Source organism: Elaeis guineensis, chromosome 2 (assembly GCF_000442705.2).
Source record: "Elaeis guineensis isolate ETL-2024a chromosome 2, EG11, whole genome shotgun sequence".
Taxonomy (NCBI): Eukaryota; Viridiplantae; Streptophyta; class Magnoliopsida; order Arecales; family Arecaceae; genus Elaeis; species Elaeis guineensis.
The window spans coordinates 65,323,923-65,342,584 of NC_025994.2; positions in this window are offsets into that span (position 1 = coordinate 65,323,923).

Genomic DNA, 18,662 nt, shown 5'->3' on the forward strand with positions numbered 1-18,662 from the left:
GTTCTTATTTTTGGAGGATTTCCAAAACAAGGAAAGGTTGATCCGAACCTGAAATCGGAGTGTTTTGGGTTTACTTGTACCCGAGAAATAAGTGATCTAGCTTGGGATAGCTAGTGTCGGAGTTTCCGACATTTTGTATTCGGGTTGAATACAAAGGATAGTGGATTGAAATTCCCAAGTAGGATCTTGGAGAGTGGATGTAGGTGCAAGGTTGGCACCGAACCACTATAAATCCTTGTGTTTGTGGTGTGCTTTATCGCTTTATCTTATTTCTTTATTATATCCTTGCAATACTGCTTTAGGTAATTAATATTGAATTAAAATCTTTGTCTTGTTATTCATAAGTAATCCGCTGGGCTTAAAATTTTTAGAAACCCAATTCACCCCCCCTCTTGGGTTGCATAGCTGGGCAACAAGTGGTATCAGAGCCGGTGCTCTAACCCTTCTTTGATCTAACAATCAAAGAGCCAAAGATCTATGGCAACCCATGTCGGTACTTCTCTAGCCGAGGGGCAATCAACAAACCGACCTCCACTTTTCAATGGGTATAATTACACCTATTGGAAAGCTCGGATGAAGATTTTCATACAAGCACTCGACTATGATATGTGGAGTATCATAGTGAATGGTCCTCACACACCCACCAAGATTATAGATGGTGAGGATTCAACCAAATCCGAAAAAGAATGGGATGAGGTTGACAAGAAACTGGCACAATTAAATGCCAAAGCCATGAATGTTCTTTATTGTGCACTAGATGCTAGTGAATTCAATCGCATTTCTACTTGTGCATCTGCTAAAGAAATATGGGATAAGTTAGAAGTAATCCATGAGGGAACAAATCAAGTAAAAGAGTCTAAAATAAACATGCTTGTATATAAATATGAATTGTTCAAAATAGAGTATGATGAGTCCATAACTGCTATGTTTACTCGTTTTACTGATATAATCAATGGTTTAAAGAGTCTTGGCAAATCTTATACTAACAGTGAACTTGTAAGGAAGATTCTCAGGTCACTGCCAAGAACTTGGGAAGCCAAGGTGACTGCCATCCAAGAAGCAAAGGACTTGAACACTCTACCTCTAGAAGAGCTTCTTGGATCCTTGATGACTCATGAACTTAGCATGAAGCAACATCAAGAGGATGAAATCAAAAAGAAAAGAACCATTGCCCTCAAATCCACAACTTCGTCTGATTATGAAACGGATGAATCTGAAGATGAAGAACAGGATGAAGAGATGGCTCTCATCACCCGAAAATTTAAGAAGTTTCTAAGAAAAAGGAAACAGGGGATGAGAAAGAAATTCACAAAAGGGGATCAAAGCAAAGAAAAGGAGAAAGATCAACCCCCTATATGCTACGAGTGCAAGAAGCCAGGACATTTCAGATCCGAATGTCCACAATTGAAGAAAGGTCCAAAGAAGTTCAAAAAGAAGGCAATGATGGCGACCTGGAGTGCGAGTGATGACTCAAGCTCCGACGAGGAAACCTCAACAGAACAAGCCAATCTGTGCCTGATGGCACATGAAAATGAGGTAACTTCTGAATCCACTAGTGAATTTACTTTTGAAGAATTGCATGAAGCATTCTATGATTCAATTGATGAATTAAAGAAACTAGGGAAGAAAAACAAAGAGCTGAAATTGAAAAATCAGTCCTTAGTGAAACAAGCTGAAAATCTTTCAATTGAAAAATTCACCTTGATTCAAGAAAATCAAAACTTAAAGGATGAAATGAACAAGCTGAAATCTATAGTAGATAAGTTCACCTTAAGTTCAAACAAACTAAATATGATCCTTGAAAATCAGAAAGCTATATATGATAAGGCTGGACTTGATTATAAACCCCTGAAGAAATAAAAATTTCTGAAGGATATTTATGTAAATTATTCAAGTAACAATCTACAAATATTACTTGTTTTAAATGTGGAAGAATAGGACATAAATCATATACATGTCTTATTAACAAATATGCAAACACAAAGAAAATATGGGTTCCAAAAGGAACCATTCTGACTAACCTGAAAGGACCCAAGAAAGCTTGGGTACCTAAGACAGAAACTTGATCTTTGCTTGCAGGTGTGTCTAGCATCCCAAGAAGGAAACAGGAAATGGTATCTTGACAGTGGATGCTCGAGACACATGACTGGTGATGAATCACAATTCATCACGCTTGATGCTAAGGATGGAGGGATGGTCACCTTTGGAGATAATGGCAAAGGAGAGATCATCGGGATAGGTAACATTGGTATCACTCCCTCCAAATACATTGAGAATGTTTTATTAGTTAAAGGTTTAAAGCATAACTTACTTAGCATTAGTCAATTCTGTGATAAAGGATATAAAGTAAGTTTTGAATCATCTGTTTGCATTGTGACGAGTCCTATTAACGATGGCATTAAATTTATAGGACATAGGCATGGCAATGTTTATATGGTAGACTTGAATGATTTAACTAAATTAGACATGCAATGCCTAGTCTCCTTAAATGCTAAAATAAATGAGACTAGTTGGCTGTGGCATCGTAGACTTGCACACATTAGCATGCATTCTCTTTCAAAATTAATTAAAAAAGATTTAGTTCTCGGTTTGCCAAAACTGAATTTTGAAAAGGATAGAATTTGTGATGCATGCCAATTAGGTAAACAAACTAGAGTATCATTTAAATCCAAAAACACTGTTTCAACTTCTAGACCTTTAGAGCTCTTACATATGGATTTATTTGGACCAACAAGAACCACCAGTCTAGGAGGAAAATGATATGGCTTTGTAATTATAGATGATTATTCTCGTTTTACTTGGGTTTTCTTTTTAGCTCACAAAAATGAAACTTTTCAAATTTTTACGAAATTTCATCGAAAAGTCACTAATGAAAAAGGGTTTTCAATTCAAAATATTAGAAGTGATCATGGAACAGAATTTGAAAATCATGACTTTGAAAATTTTTGTGATGAAAATGGAATTGGCCATAACTTTTCTGCTCCTAGGACACCCCAACAGAATGGGGTAGTAGAAAGGAAAAACAGAACCTTAGAAGAAATGGCCCGTACTATGCTTTGTGAAAGCAACCTTCCAAGATATTTTTGGGCAGAAGCTATTAACACAGCATGTTACATTTTGAATCGTGCTTTAATTAGACAATTTTTAAAGAAAACCCCCTATGAACTTTGGAAAGGAAGAAAACCAAATATTGCATATTTTCATGTCTTTGGTTGCCGATGTTTTGTATTAAATAATGGAAAAGAAAAACTTGGTAAATTTGATGCAAAATCAGATGAAGCAATCTTTCTAGGTTACTCCTCCACTAGTAAAACATTTAGAGTGTTCAACAAAAGAACTTTAGTAGTTGAGGAGTCCATACATGTTGTCTTTGATGAATCTAACGATCTTCTTCAAGGAAGAATGACGGTGTTGATGATGCAGATCCACTAATAGAAGGTATGAAGGAGATCACTCTGAAAGACTCAGCAACTCCAGAAGACAAGGATCAAGAAGACAAACAAAATGAGAAAGGTGAAGAAATTCAAGAACAACCTCAAGGTACAAATGACTTACCCAAGGAATGGAGGTATGTTCACAACCACCCTAAGGAGTTAATAATTGGTGATCCTATGCATGGGGTAAAAACCCGTTCTTCACTTAGAGATGTACTTAATCATTGTGCATTTGTATCTCAACTTGAACCTAAAACTTTTGAAGAAGCTGAAAATGATCATAACTGGATTAATGCTATGCAAGAAGAACTTAATCAATTTAAAAGAAATAATGTTTGGACCTTAGTGAAAAGACCTAAAGATTATTCAATAATTGGTACAAAATGGGTCTTTAGAAACAAATTAGATGAGCATGGAAATGTAATTAGAAATAAAGCAAGACTGGTTGCTAAGGGATATAATCAAGAAGAAGGAATTGATTTTGATGAAACCTTTGCACCTGTTGCTAGATTAGAAGCCATTAGACTTCTACTTGCTTATGCTTGCTTTATGAAATTCAAACTATTTCAAATGGATGTTAAAAGTGCATTTTTAAATGGATATATTTCTGAAGAAGTATATGTAGAACAACCCCTGGATTTGAAAATCATGCTTTTCCCAATCATGTCTTTAGATTAAATAAAGCTTTATATGGTCTAAAACAAGCACCTAGAGCATGGTATGAAAGGCTAAGCAAATTTCTACTAAATAATGATTTCTCAAGAGGCAATGTAGATACAACCCTATTTATTAAAAGAAACCAAAATGATATGCTAATTATACAAATTTATGTTGATGACATAATTTTTGGGTCTACTAATGAATCCCTTTGTCAAGACTTTGCTAAGCTTATGCAGGGAGAGTTCGAGATGAGCATGATGGGAGAACTCACCTTCTTCCTCGGACTCCAAATCAAACAATCAAAAGAGAGAATCTCCATCACCCAAAGCAAGTACACCAAGGAACTACTCAAAAGATTTGGAATGGAGAACTGCAAACCAATTGGCACACCAATGAGTCCCTCAAGTAAGCTTGACAAGGATGATGAGGTAAAAGAGTAGACTTAAAATACTACAGAGGTATAATTGGTTCATTATTGTATTTAACTGCAAGTAGGCCTGATATCATGTTTAGTGTTTGCTTATGTGCAAGATATCAATCTAATCCTAAGGAATCTCATTTGAATGCTGTTAAAAGAATCCTTAGATACTTAAATGGCACACAAACTATAGGGTTATGGTACTCTAAGGACTCACAAATTAATTTGTTAGGATATTCTGATGCTGATTTTGCTGGATGTAAATTAGATAGAAAAAGCACAAGTGGAACTTGCCAATTTCTTGGAGTAAACCTAATCTCATGGTTTAGCAAGAAACAAAATTCGGTGGCACTGTCTACGGCTGAGGCCGAATACATTGCAGCCGGAAGTTGTTGTGCTCAAATCTTATGGATTAAGCAACAACTCGAAGATGTTGGAATCAAACTTAATGAAACACCAATAAGATGTGACAACACAAGTCCATAAATCTATCTAAAAATCCAATTCAACACTCAAGATCTAAACATATTGAAATAAGACATCATTTTATAAGAGAAATGTTCAAAACAAAAATATAATTTTGAATATGTTTGCACTGAGAATCAATTAGCTGATATCTTTACAAAGGCCCTTAGTGAGGATAGATTCTGTGAAATTAGGAGAAATCTAGGAATTTTAGATCCATTTGTCTGAAATTTCTCAATTTCCAAAGAATAGATGTCAAAAAATCTTAGAGCTCAATTTTCAACATCTATCCTGGTCCCAAAAGCTCAGATTTATCACTCTAAAAACTTATCATTGAGCAAAATTCTTTCTCTCAAAATTTCAAATTTTTCTGGAATTTATTCACATTTTTTTTGATTTTCTGAACTTCATGAGTCGACCCCATGAGTCGACTCAATGGCAAACTTGTAAATCCCACCAACTTTCAACGGATTCATTGTTTTTATAAGGGTTACTGTTTGTGAGACGACTCATCTTCCCATCGTTCTTCTTCCAAAAGCCGTCTTCTCCAACTCTTCTTGCTCCAAATCCAAGGATCAATTCTGAGGCAATTCTCCCTCCTACTCTCCACCAAAAATCGCCTCCTTCAAAAGGATTTTCTGTGCTTTCTCGCTTTGCTTGGCGCGGTTTGAACGTGCCCTAGCACTTCACCGAACTTCCAAAATCCACTTCCTTTCTCCACTAAAATTCCTCTTTACTCTCTTGTGATCCCTCCTCCTCTCAATTCAAGTCTTCTTGTCTGCTACTTTTTTGGATATGGCTCCAAAGATGAAACTTCCCCAAAGAAGGAAATCAATCCGTGAGCCTGAAGAAATTGTCCGAAAGAAAAGGCACGCTCAGTCTTCCAGTGTTCCCGATCCAGTTTCAGTACCTGCTCAAGGTCTCTCTCAATCCTCCATAAGCCCCAGTGTAAATCCTCTTTCTGATAGAAAAGTAGAAACCGGGAAAAACATAGATTTTCGGTTCTTTGAGAAAGAAGGCTTTACTTTTGCTACCAAGATCAAAAATCAAGGATGGGAACTCTATTGCTCTCTTAAGGAAGTCACCTATGTTGACCTTGTTAGAGAATTCTACCAGAACCTACATTATGGAAACAGGTCAGTGACTTCAACAGTCAAGGGGATTGACATATGCTTGGATTCTAGGATATTGGGAGATATACTTCAGTTGCCTAGTGAAGGATATTCATATATGGAACTCCCAATTAAAGAAGAAGGGATCAGAATTATCTTAGGAGAAGCTTTTTCAGAAAATTTAAACAAACTGGAAGCAAAGCTATTATCCATTGAGATGAGGGTCCTGCATCAGATTGTAACAAAACTCTTCTTTCCTAGGAGTGGTAGACATGACTTACTGTCTGGCAGAGATGTATGCGTCATGTTTCATATCATCACTCAGACCCCCCTAAACCTCCCTGCACTTATGATAGAGGCCATGAGAGAAACTTTGAACAGATCCAAGGCACACTTGCCTTATGGTATGGCCCTTACTAGAGTATTTAGGAGGTTTGGAGTTAGCTGTGAAGGGGAGGCATCTACCAAGCTCTCACATGTGGACACTTTCAACCAACACAGCCTGCATCGAATGGAAATTACAAAGACTGTTGGTGGTTGGACCAAGGGCTCTGAAGAAAGAGCTGAAGAGAGAGCTGAGGAAGGAGCTGAAGACAGAACTGAAGGCAGAGTAGAAGAAGAAGGTCCATCTTCTCCTGTACATGACTTCAGGGCAGCTTCACCAGATACCCAGTTCATTCCTGATACTGAGGCTGGCCCTTCTGAGTTTACTAGGATGCCCACACCAGTGTATCAGCCAGAGAGCAGAGTACCTCATTCAGAGTTCAGACTGGCTGACGATCAGATCGAGCATATTTCACAGCGTGTGGCTTCTTTGCTGTCTAGCCAGTGGGGTAGTACTTCTTTTGCACCTGGAGCTACCTCTTCTGATCAGACCATTACTCCCCACATCTCCACCTTGTTTCAGATGATATCAGATCAGTCCATCAGGATACAGCAGCTTGAGGACACAGTCTGGAGACTTACTGGCAGAGTTCTTGACTTGCAGGGGCAAGTCCTTGCATTGGCCCATCCCCAGCCACAGGAGTCTACTATTGAGGTCACAGACCTCACTGCAGAGGCTGGCAGGCTCAGAGGAGCACTAGAAGGTGGATATGAATTACTGAGGAAAGAGATCCGAGGATCGAGTGAGCATGTTACCACCCAGTTCACTGCTCTACTTCAATCTATTTTCAGAGCACTGAACGTACTTGATTCTATTAGACTCACCCTTTCTGTTCAGTCCCTAGCATCTCAGCGTTCTCAGCCACCCAGTTCATCTCATTCTCCTGCTCGTGCCAGAGGCAGACGGGGTAGAGGACGCACTTCTGATCCATCATCTCCTCACCCTATATCTGATGACTCCGATCATTGACTTATCTTGATCTTTACTAGGTCCTAGGAGTTAGTATCTTGTTCTAAGATCTATACCTTGGGACCATGTATTGACAATTAGCTGGTTGAATTTTATTTTCAAGAACTATGTATTGAAACAATTATGATATTAATGGAATCATCTTTTACCTATATTTCTACCTCTTTGTAATGATCATATTTTGGTCTTGTTGAAATATTGTCTTCTCCTTGTTGTTGTTTGCTGTTGATAATTACTATATTAAGGGGGAGCAAACATCTGTGAAAAACTCTAAAGAGGAAGAAATTAAAGAATATTTCAGAAAAAGAAAAGAAGAGTTAACTATGTTTGATGATGTCAAAAAGGGGAAAAATTAAACAAAAACAAAAATTGAAATTAGACAAAAAGCAAAACCCTAAATTATGAGAAAAAGGGGGAGAAATTAAACAAAAACAAAGATTGGAAGATTAAAATAAATATTGGAGAAATTAAACAAAAACAAATATTGGAAGATTAAAACAAATATTGGAGAAATTAAAATAAATATTGGAGAAATTAAACAAAAACAAATATTGAAAGATTAAAACAAATATTGGAGAAATTAAAATAAATATTGGAGAAATTAAACAAAAACAAAGATTGGAAGATTAAAACAAATATTGGAGAAATTAAACAAAAACAAAGATTGGAAGATTAAAATAAATATTGGAGAAATTAAACAAATATTGGAGAAATTAAACAAAAACAAGGATTGAAAGATTAAACAAAACTTTGAGAAATTTGGTATCGAAATTTGGTATCAGACAGAACTTAAAGCCATCCATCAAAAGCAAAATCATAAGTACAATACAAATAAGTATTTTTTTTATGCTCTGATATATTTTAAAATTCAAACTTGCTCTGATACATCTTTTGAAATTTTATTCACCTTGATACATCTTAAGAAATTTGTTTTACTCTGATACACCCTACAATTTCTTTTAACTTGCTCTGATGCATGATAACATTTGATCTGATACAGTGTGAAGGTTTCTCTGATAAATTATAACATTTGATCCGATACAGTGTGAAGGTTTCTCTGATAAATTATACATTTGATCTGATACAGTGAGAAAGTTTCTCTGATATATTATAACATTTGCTCTGATACAGTGTGAAATTTTCTCTGACATTTGCTCTAATACAGTGTGAAATTTTCTCTGATATATTATAAAATTTTCTTGCTCTGATACATTGTAAAATCTTTTCTGATATCATTGTAAAAATTATTTTTCTTGCTCTGATACATTGCAAAATTTATTTATCTTCTCTTGCTCTGATATATCTTAAACTCAAAATGATCTAATACCCTTTTCAAATCTTTAAAAAAATGGACAAACTATTTTTGCATTTATATTACATGCCAAAAGAATCAAACTCTTTTCAAGCATATACACCTATAATGGATTCTTTTGAAATTAATGCATTAACATAAATATTTTTGTTCAAATATTTTGTCATCATCAAAAAGGGGGAGATTGTTGCTCCTAGATTGATTTTGATGATTACAAAGCAGATTGAAGGGATACAAATAATTTTAAAATGAAAAAGTCCTTATGCTCTTCAAGGGTAAAATCGTAATTTCACTAAAATCCTGATTTAATAGTATCATTTGGTAGAACAAATGATTTGAAATCTATTGGTGAAAATTTTATTGTGTTTGGACTTATGTTTTTGAAGTTATGAAGGTTTGAAGTGCATGAGTCGACTCATGAGTCAACTCATGGCACTGTGAGCTGATTGGCACGCAAAAATTCTCCTTGGCACGCTAGTTTTCTGGCTTGGCACGACCTGTGAGTCGACTCATGAGTCGACCCACAAGGCATGAGTCGACTCATGAGTCGATCCCTGCTAATTTGAGCCAAGAATTTTCAGAAACGCATTCTCTGGTTTTTGCAACAGAGGTCGACTCATGAGTCGACCCCTGAAGCATGAGTCGACTCATGAGTCGACCCCTGCGACGGGAAATGTCTGCAACGGCTATTTTTTTGCCCATTTTAATTGCCATTTATGCTTCCTAAAAATCCTCTAACGGCTCTTTATCTACCTAAATTATTTTCTCTTGCTTCTAATGCTACAAAATGCTTAAAATGATGAAAGAAATTGCAGATTAAATAGCGGATCAAACGTGAAATCAAAAACAAGAAGAACAGAAGAGAGGATCCAAAAATCTGCACGAAAAAGCCTGAGATCAACGAAAAATCCAAAAAGAAAAAGAGAGAGGATCCACAATATACCAGAGAGATTGTGAAAGAGAAAAGCAAGATCTTTCAAGGAGAGAATTCTTCACGCCTATTGTTTCAACCTTGATCTAGAGATCGTTCAAAGCTTTCAAGAGATCTTCAATCAACAATCAACCTCTTCTCAAGCATTCAAGCGTTCATCCACTTTGAGAAAATCCGAAAAAGGGGTTCTTCATTTGAGTAAAATTTTTATTGTTATATTTGCTCATTTAAGGAGCTGTTATTGTATTAATCTGTGCTCTAAATATTCTTACTCTTTGTGAGTTTTTGTTCTTGTTTTTGGAGGATTTCCAAAACAAGGAAAGGTTGATCCGAACCTGAAATCGGAGTGTTTTGGGTTTACTTGTACACGGGAAACAAGTGATCTAGCTTGGGATAGCTAGTGTCGGAGTTTCCGACGTTTTGTATTCGGGTTGAATACAAAGGATAGTGGATTGAAATTCCCAAGTAGGATCTTGGGGAGTGGATGTAGGTGCAAGGTTGGCACCGAACCACTATAAATCCTTGTGTTTGTGGTGTGCTTTATCGCTTTATCTTATTTCTTTATTATATCCTTGCAATACTGCTTTAGGTAATTAATATTGAATTAAAATCTTTGTCTTGTTATTCATAAGTAATCCGCTGGGCTTAAAAGTTTTAGAAATCCAATTCACCCCCCCTCTTGGGTTGCATAGCTGGGCAACAGTTGAGGACGGAGCCCGGCTGCCATAGGAGTCTGGGCGGAGTCTTCCTGTAATTAAAGTTAAAGGTGAAATCCGGCTCCCGTAGGAGTCCGGACGAATCTTACCGGCGGTTGATGTTGGCGACGAAATCCGGCTCCCGTAGGAGTCCGGGTGAAGTCTTCCTGGAGTTGATTCTGCTGAGGACTTCGGCTGTGAGTATTTTATACCCAACACCAGTCCCCCTACTTCCGAGTTTGAATTTCGAACGAAGGAAGTACAGAGAGATGGGCACAGCCGAAATCGTCCCCTCGAATCTTGCGCACTGCCGCCCCTAGATATTTTGGCCTTAAATGTGCGCGTGCTGGAGTCTTTTCGGATCGGGCGACCTAAATAGTCTTTTCGGAACTCCCGCCGAAACGTGATCCCAAGCGTTGCGCTACAGAAATTTGCGAACAGTCAATCCTCGATAGCGGTGAGTGGGACACATGGGACATGTGGCATGCACCAGTTGGCCTAGGGACACCCGTCGCCATAACTGTGCTAAGATCCGCTAGCTATTTAAACCCCCTACTCTTCCTTCGGGGCTCCATCCTGTCGAAAGGACAGCATCTTTCTTTCGTCTGAGAGCCTAACTACTCAGCCACTTCCTCCGCACCAGCCCTCGCTGTCTTCAGCCCCTCGATTTTTCTCTAAGGGGTTCCCACGTCATGCCCTCCACTCCGGAGGCCATCCTCGAAGGGATGTATAGGGCTTGGAGGAAGGCGAGGAGGAGAACAGCGGCCAGTGAGTTCGCCGGTCATCAGGTGGCCGCTGAGGATCTCCGTCGTTTCAAAGGGAGCATAAGGAAGAATTCCTTCAACAACAGGGGTTCAATAACGGGGGCCGCCGGTAAAGGTATTCTGCCCGAGGATTTCGAAGTAGCAAGGTGGGGTGATACCGGTCAAGAGGGCAGAACTGTCGTCACAAGCTGTGGCGGGATCCTTGATGCTGTCGGGGCCGAGGGACCAGAAGCGGTCGACGTCGACGGTGGGGCAGTAAAACTTGTTGCGGGGGCGGTGGAAGTAGCGCATGCCGACCTTGCCGGAGCATTTTGGACGGCGGCTACCATGGAGTATTCGATGATGACGCATATTTCTGGCACCACCGTTGTCCCCAGGGTGACTCCGGTTCTTCTTAAACAGGTCTTCGTCACCGCTGCCGTTGCCCTTACCGTCCCCGGGAATCTATCCCATCCTTTTCCCCCTGAGGTTGGGACTTCGGAGGTGGAGCGAAACAAGGCGGGGCGAAAGCCGATGAGCCCATCACACGTACTGGACGACGCGGCTGGGAAGGATAGAAATGGGAAGAGAAGTTTGCAGCTTGAAGCGGCCTCCGGTGCATCCTTTCCAAACCGTGTTCGCGAGACTTGCAATGATGTATACATTTTTTTTTCTGGCCCACCGGGTCTTGTAACGTACATCCTGTCAGTTGAAAAATGAAAAGGAGATTTTGTTACCTCGTCTGCATCTTGTATCGAGTAGTCGTCTGTCGAACTTCTTTATTCTTCTTTCTTCTCTCTTCCTTCTTTTCTTCTTTTCTTTTTCACGTCGTCCCAAGGTCGTCGACGATCTCTTTTATTCGTGTTGGATTGTTATTTGCCGAGCTCCTTTTCGACTTTTACGCCGTTCGAAGATACTTGATTGTCATTTTCCCGTCAATGGCTGCAGGCTTGCTTGGGGCCAATCGGGCCTGGGGTCCCTTCTAGGGCTTGAGTTCGGGGATTCGAGCTTCTGTCACCTTAAGTAGGTTGTCCTGTTTTGTGTCGAAAACTTCCTCAAAAGCTGGGACTCCCTGTGGGAGCCCCAGTCCTTGCGGTGACAGAGTTTTCTGTACCTCGATCGCTGTCCGTTTTCCAATCGTAGCTGTCATAGTCCGTTGCCTTCCTTTTTCCTTTTCGCTCGGAGTTTTTCTTCGCTGAAGTCAAAGCGAAGTTCGGCTCCCGTGGGAGTCCGGACGGAACCCTCTTGTGATTGGAGTCACGGGCGGAGCCCGGCTCCCGTAGGAGTCCGGGCGGAGTTCCTTGCAATCAAAATCAGATGTGAAGTTTGGCTCCCGTAAGAGTCCGGGCGGAGTCTACTCGCGGTTGAAGTTGTTGGCAGAGTCCGGCTCCCGTAGGAGTCCGGACGAAGTCTGTTTGCAGCCATTGGAGTCGAGGACGAAACCCGACTCCCGTAGGAGTCCGGGTGGAGTCTTCCTGCAATTAAAGTTAAAGACAAAGTTTGGCTCCCGTAGGAGTCCGGACAAGGCTTACCAGCAGTCGATGTTGAGGATGGAGCCCAGCTCCCATAGGAGTCCGGGCGGAGTCTACTCGCGGTTGAAGTTGTTGGCGGAGTCTGGTTCCCGTAGGAGTCTGGACGAAGTCTGTTTGTAGCCGTTGGAGTCGAGGACGAAACCCGGCTCCCGTAGGAGTCCGGGTGGAGTCTTCCTGCAATTAAAGTTAAAGATGAAGTTCGGCTCCTGTAGGAGTCCGGACAAGGCTTACCAGCAGTCGATGTTGAGGACGGAGTCCGACTCCCGTAGGAGTCCGGGCAGAGTCTTCCTGCAATTAAAGTGAAAGGCGAAGTCCGGCTCCCGTAGGAGTCCGGACGAATCTTACCGCGGTTGATGTTGGCGACGAAACCCGGCTCCGTAGGAGTCCGGGTGAAGTCTTCCTGGAGTTGATTCTGCTGAGGACTTCGGCTGTGAGTATTTTATACCCAACACCCTCCCCGTCCGGTCTAAATGAAATCGGGCCTTCGACTTTGCTCAAGTTAGGGCGAGGTTATCCTCCTGTCCCTAACAGGGCTGTGGGGCTCATATGGGCGTTGTAAGGCCTCTCCCCCCATCTGGTCTAAATGGAACCAGGTCTTCGACTTTGCTCAAGTTAGGACGAGATTCTCCTCCTGTCCCTAACAGGGCTGTGGGGGCTCATATGGGCATTGTAAGGCCTCTCCCCCCATCCGGTCTAAATGGAATCGGGCCTTCGACTTTGCTCAAGTTAGGGCGAGGTTCTCCTCCTGTCCCTAACAGGGCTGTGGGGGCTCATATGGGCGTTGTAGGGCCTCTCCCCCCATCCGGTCTAAATGGAACCGGGCCTTCGACTTTGCTCAAGTTAGGGCGAGGTTCTCCTCCTGTCCCTAACAGGGCTGTGGGGGCTCATATGGGCGTTGTAGGGCCTCTCCCCCCATCCGGTCTAAATGGAACCGGACCTTCGACTTTGTCGGGATGACGTTTCCCTTTCGCTTCTGACAAGGTTTGTGCGAATTGTTTAAAGACATGCAGGTATGCAACTTTCAATTAAAATGAAGTTATTGGTAGTACACCCATAAGTTTTTTGAGTTCCACGGTCGCGGGAGGTCTGCTCCTCCGAGTTTCTTAAGATAATAAGTTCCTGGCCGGACTACTTCTGTGATTTCATACGGTCCTTCCCAGTTTGGGCGAGTTTCCCTCGGTCCTGAGGTTGCGAGACAGCAGCTCGTCGAAGTACTAGATCTCTTGCTTTAAAGGCTTTGTTCTTGACCCGGACGTTGTAATATCGAGCAACTTTCTGTCTGTAGGCTGCCATTCGAACCTGAGCGATCTCCCATCTTTTTTCCAGCAGGTCGAGGTTGGCCCTAAGACTTTGTGAATTTTGATGTTCGTCGAATGCCATGACTCGTGCCGATGGGAGTTTAAGCTCGATTGGGATGACGGCTTCCGTACCGAAGGCTAAAGCAAAGGGGGTCTCCCCCGTAGGTAACCTCTGGGTAGTTCGATATGCCCATAGCACATGATAAAGTTCGTCCGCCTAAGTTTCCTTTGCTTTTTCAAGCCTTGTCTTAATCCCCTGCAAAAGGGTTCTGTTAGTCACCTCAGCTTCGCCGTTCGCCTGGGGATGGGCTACTGATGTGAAGTTGTGGGAGATGTTTAGATCTTCACAGAATTCGACGAATTTTGCTCCCGCGAATTGCCATCCATTATCAGTGATTAGGGTTCTAGGCAAACCGAACCTGCACACGATCGATTTCCAGACGAAATCCTGTACTTTCGCTTCTGTAATTTTCGCTAGTGGTTCGGCTTCAACCCATTTGGTGAAGTAGTCGATCGCTACAAGGAGGAACTTCCTTTGTCCAGACGCCATGGGAAAGGGGCCAAGGATATCCATCCCCCATTGTGCAAAAGGCCATGGGGCACTCAAGGGTGTGAGTTCGGTGGTGGCTGTCTCTGGATGCTGGCGTACTCTGCATCGATCACACTTTTTGACATATTCAATCGAATCACGATGCATCGTTGGTCAGTAATATCCCTGACGGAGCAGTTTGTGGGATAAAGATCTAGCCCCCAAATGTTTCCGCAAATCCCCTCGTATACTTCTCACAAGGCGTAGTCAGCTTTCGAGGGCCGGAGACATTTCAAGAGGGGCAAGGAGTATGATCTTTTGTACAATTTGCCCTCATAAAGGATGTACCGGGAGGCTTGATTTTGGAGCTTCCGAGCCTCCTTCGCATCCTGGGGGAGAACTCCATCCTTAAGATAGGTTATTAGCGGGTCGACCCAGCTGGGCTCGTGGTCGATCTCCATTACGGGCCGCGATTCTTCTGCACTCGGGTGTTTTAGAACTTCGAAGAGGACGCCTCTGGGCAATTCGGCCGGAGCCGATGTCGCCAGCTTGGAAGAAGATGGCCCTGGTATTCTCCAGCCTGGGAATCTGTCTAATGTTGAAGCTGCTGAAGGCGGGGGTGAGCTCCTTTACCTTCTCAAGGTATCTGACCATACTGTCCTCCCGTGCTTCATAACTTCCATTGACTTGCCCCACCACCAGTTGAGAGTCACTGTGCACCCGGAGCTGACTTATTCCCAGCTCTCTGGCGATCCTTAGTCCTGCGATCAGAGCTTCATATTCCGCTCCATTGTTTGTTGCGGGGAACTCAAAACGCAGAGCATACTCAGCTATGACTCCCTCCGGACTGACCAAGATCAGCCTGCACCTGCGCCCGACATGTTGGAAGATCCGTCCACATAGAGGATCCAAAAGTGATCGGAGGGATTGGCCTCTTCGTTGGGGGAGTTTGGTTGAGACTTCAGGTCGTCAACTTTGCTTTGCTCAGGTTCGACCTCCTCTGGGATGGTGCACTCTACTATGAAATCTGTCAGTATTTGGGCCTTTACTGCTGGTCTAGGTCTGTAGTTGATGTCGAATTTTGTGAGCTCGATTGCCCATTTTGCCATTCTTCCGGAGGTGTCAGCCCGGTGTAAAACCGCCTTGATCGGTTGATCGGTGAGTAGCGTCACGGTGTGCCCTTGAAAGTAGGGTCGGAGCCTCCGAGCTGCAATCAACAAGGCGTAGGTCAGTTTTTCTAATTTGGTGTACCTGGTCTCTGCGTCCCTCAGCGCGGGCTAATGTAGTAGACTGGTCGCTGGACTTTCGCTTCTTCTTTGACAAGGACGGCCGCGAGGGCCATGGGAGAGACCGCTAGGTATAAAAACAGATCCTCCCCAGGTTCAGGCTTTGCCAACAGCGGGGGTGAGCTAAGGTAACTCCTTAACTCATCGAACGCCTGTTGGCACTCAGAGGTCCAGCAGAAGTTCTTCGGCTGCTTGAGGGTTTGAAAAAAGGGCAAGCACCGTTCGGCCGACCTTGCGACGAAGCGATTAAGAGCCGCTATCCTCCCTGTGAGGCGCTGAACCTCTTTGATCGACTTTGGGGCGGTCATCTCCTGGATGACGTGAATTTTCTCTGGATTGGCCTCAATCCCGCGCCTCGATACCATGAAGCCCAGGAACTTCCCTGAAGTTACTCCGAAAGCGCATTTAGTTGGGTTCAGCTTCATTTTATACTTTCAGAGAGCGTCAAAGGTCTCTTCGAGGTCGGCGACATGATTTTGGAAGACTTGCTTTTTACGAGCATATCGTCCACATAGACCTCCATGTTTCGGCCGATCTGCTCTTTAAAGATTTTGTTCACCAACCGTTGGTAGGTTGCGCCCGCATTCTTGAGGCTGAAAGGCATGACCCTGTAACAGTAAAGGCCGCGATTAGTGATGAAAGCTGTCTTTTCTTCATCTTCAGATGCTATTCTAATTTGATTATAGCCGGAGAACGCGTCCATAAAGGTGAGGAGCTCATGGCCTGAGGTCGCGTCCACCAGTTGGTCGATTCTGGGAAGGGGGTAGCTGTCCTTTGGACAAGTCTTATTCAGCTTTTTGAAGTCTATGCACATCCTCCACTTGCCGTTTGCTTTTTTGACCAGAACAACATTGGAAATTCAATCAGGATAATTGACTTCCTTAATGAATCTGGCCTTGAGGAGCTTATCCACTTCCTCAGCTATTGCCTTCTGCCTCTCCGGATTTTTTTTTTCGTCGGTCGATGCTTTGGATCGACGGCCAGATGATGCTCCATGACTTCTGTGTCAATCCCCGGCATGTCTGCTGGAACCCAAGCGAAAACGTCCGCATTCCTCCATAGAAAGTTAATAAGACGCGTCCGCACCTCCTCCCCCAGGTTGGAGCCGATTAGCGCCACATGCTCCGCGTTCCCATCATTCAAAGGGATTGGTACCAGGTCTTCGATTGGGCCGTCCATTTCTTCGGTGAGGTCATCGCGAGCATCTAGCCCATCGACGGGACAGGGGTCAGCCTGATCGCTTCTTTGCAAAGCGATGTTGTAGCAGTGTCTGGCCAGGGCCTGATCTCCCCGGACCTCTTCGATCCCCTGGTTGGTGGGGAACTTCAACTTCAAATGGTAGGTCGAAACGACAGCTCGGAGGGCATTGAGGCCGGGTCGGCCAAGGATTACATTGTAGGCGGATGGTGCCTTCACCACCAAGAAATTCACCAGAGCCCTGGATTGCTTTGGATATTGACCCGCGGTCACAATCAAAGCTATCATTCCTTCCGTCGGAACGGCGTCACCGGTAAACCCCACCAGGGGGGAGCAAATCGGCCTCAGATGACTGCCAAGAGCAGACATTCTTGAAAAGGCGTCGTAGAACAAGATGTCGGCCGAACTTCCGTTGTCGACAAGAATGCGACGGACGTCGTAATTTGCTATATTCAAGAAAACTACGACCGCATCGTTATGAGGGAATTGGACTCCCTGGGTGTCTTCTTCGGTAAAGGTTATGGGTTCTTCAACTTTTTGCCTCTTGGGGGATACAGCTGGTATGTTGGTTGCCTCCCGCTGGGATCCCCCCGAAATGGTGTTGACGGGATCCGATAGAGGCCGCTCGTCCGGTCGCTCCTTGTCGGCGACCATAGTCGGAGGTAGTTGTGTGAAAGGAGGAGTGGGTGCCGGATAAGGTGACCGGAGGTGGATCCATTGAGCGCTCCTTTAAGAACAAGGGTACTGCGAAGGTTCAGGCCCCCTTCCTCTAGCGCCAATCCTGTTGGTGCAAAAATTCGCTTGCGCCGGAGAAGCTGGAGTGGGGGAAGTCGCGGTCGCCGTCGGGACCTGCAAAAGAAGTCTAAACCGGAGGTGGGGTTGCTCCGGCAAGACCCTCCGACGCTCAAGTCAGTTCTCTGCCTCAACAAGAATGGAGTGCTCGAACGGAGAATTTAGCAGAGTTTTTGGATGAAAGATTAGAGCTTATAGAATAACGTATTTGGGGTCCCCTTTTATAGACGGAGGGGGCAGTAGTCTGATAGCGACATCCGTAACCGTCTGGCAGTGAGCTGCCCAGGGTCAGGCGGAGTTTGCTGCGAAGAGTAGTGGAGTGGACCCGTGGCTATCACCGGGGTGTGCCACGTGGAGTCAGTTACGGGGAGTGGAGTGATGTTCGCTGTCGTGACTCGTCATGGAGTGGTGGGTCGCACAGGATTCGCCGCGGAGAGTGGAGCAGAATTGTGGCCGTTAATACGGCCTGTCAGGGAGTAATGGAGCCGCGTAGGGCCCGCCGCAGGGAGTGGAGCAGTGTTGTCCGTTACTGTGGCCTGCCAGGGAGTAATGGAGCCGCGTAGGGCCCGCCGCAGGGAGTGGGGCAGAATCGTGGCCGTTACTGTGGCCTGCAGTTGAAGTCGTGGGCGGAGTCCGGCTCCCGTAGGAGTCCGGACGATGTCTGTCTGCAGTCGTTGGGGCCGAGGACGAAGCCCGGCTCCCGTAGGAGTCCGGGCGGAGTCTTCCTGCAATTAAAGTTAAAGGCGAAGTCCGGCTCCTGTAGGAGTCCGGACAAGGCTTACCGGCAGCTGATGTTGAGGACGGAGCCCGGCTCCCGTAGGAGTCCGGGCGGAGTCTACTCGCGGTTGAAGTTGTTGGGGAGTCCGGCTCCCGTAGGAGTCCGGACGAAGTCTGTTTGCAGCCG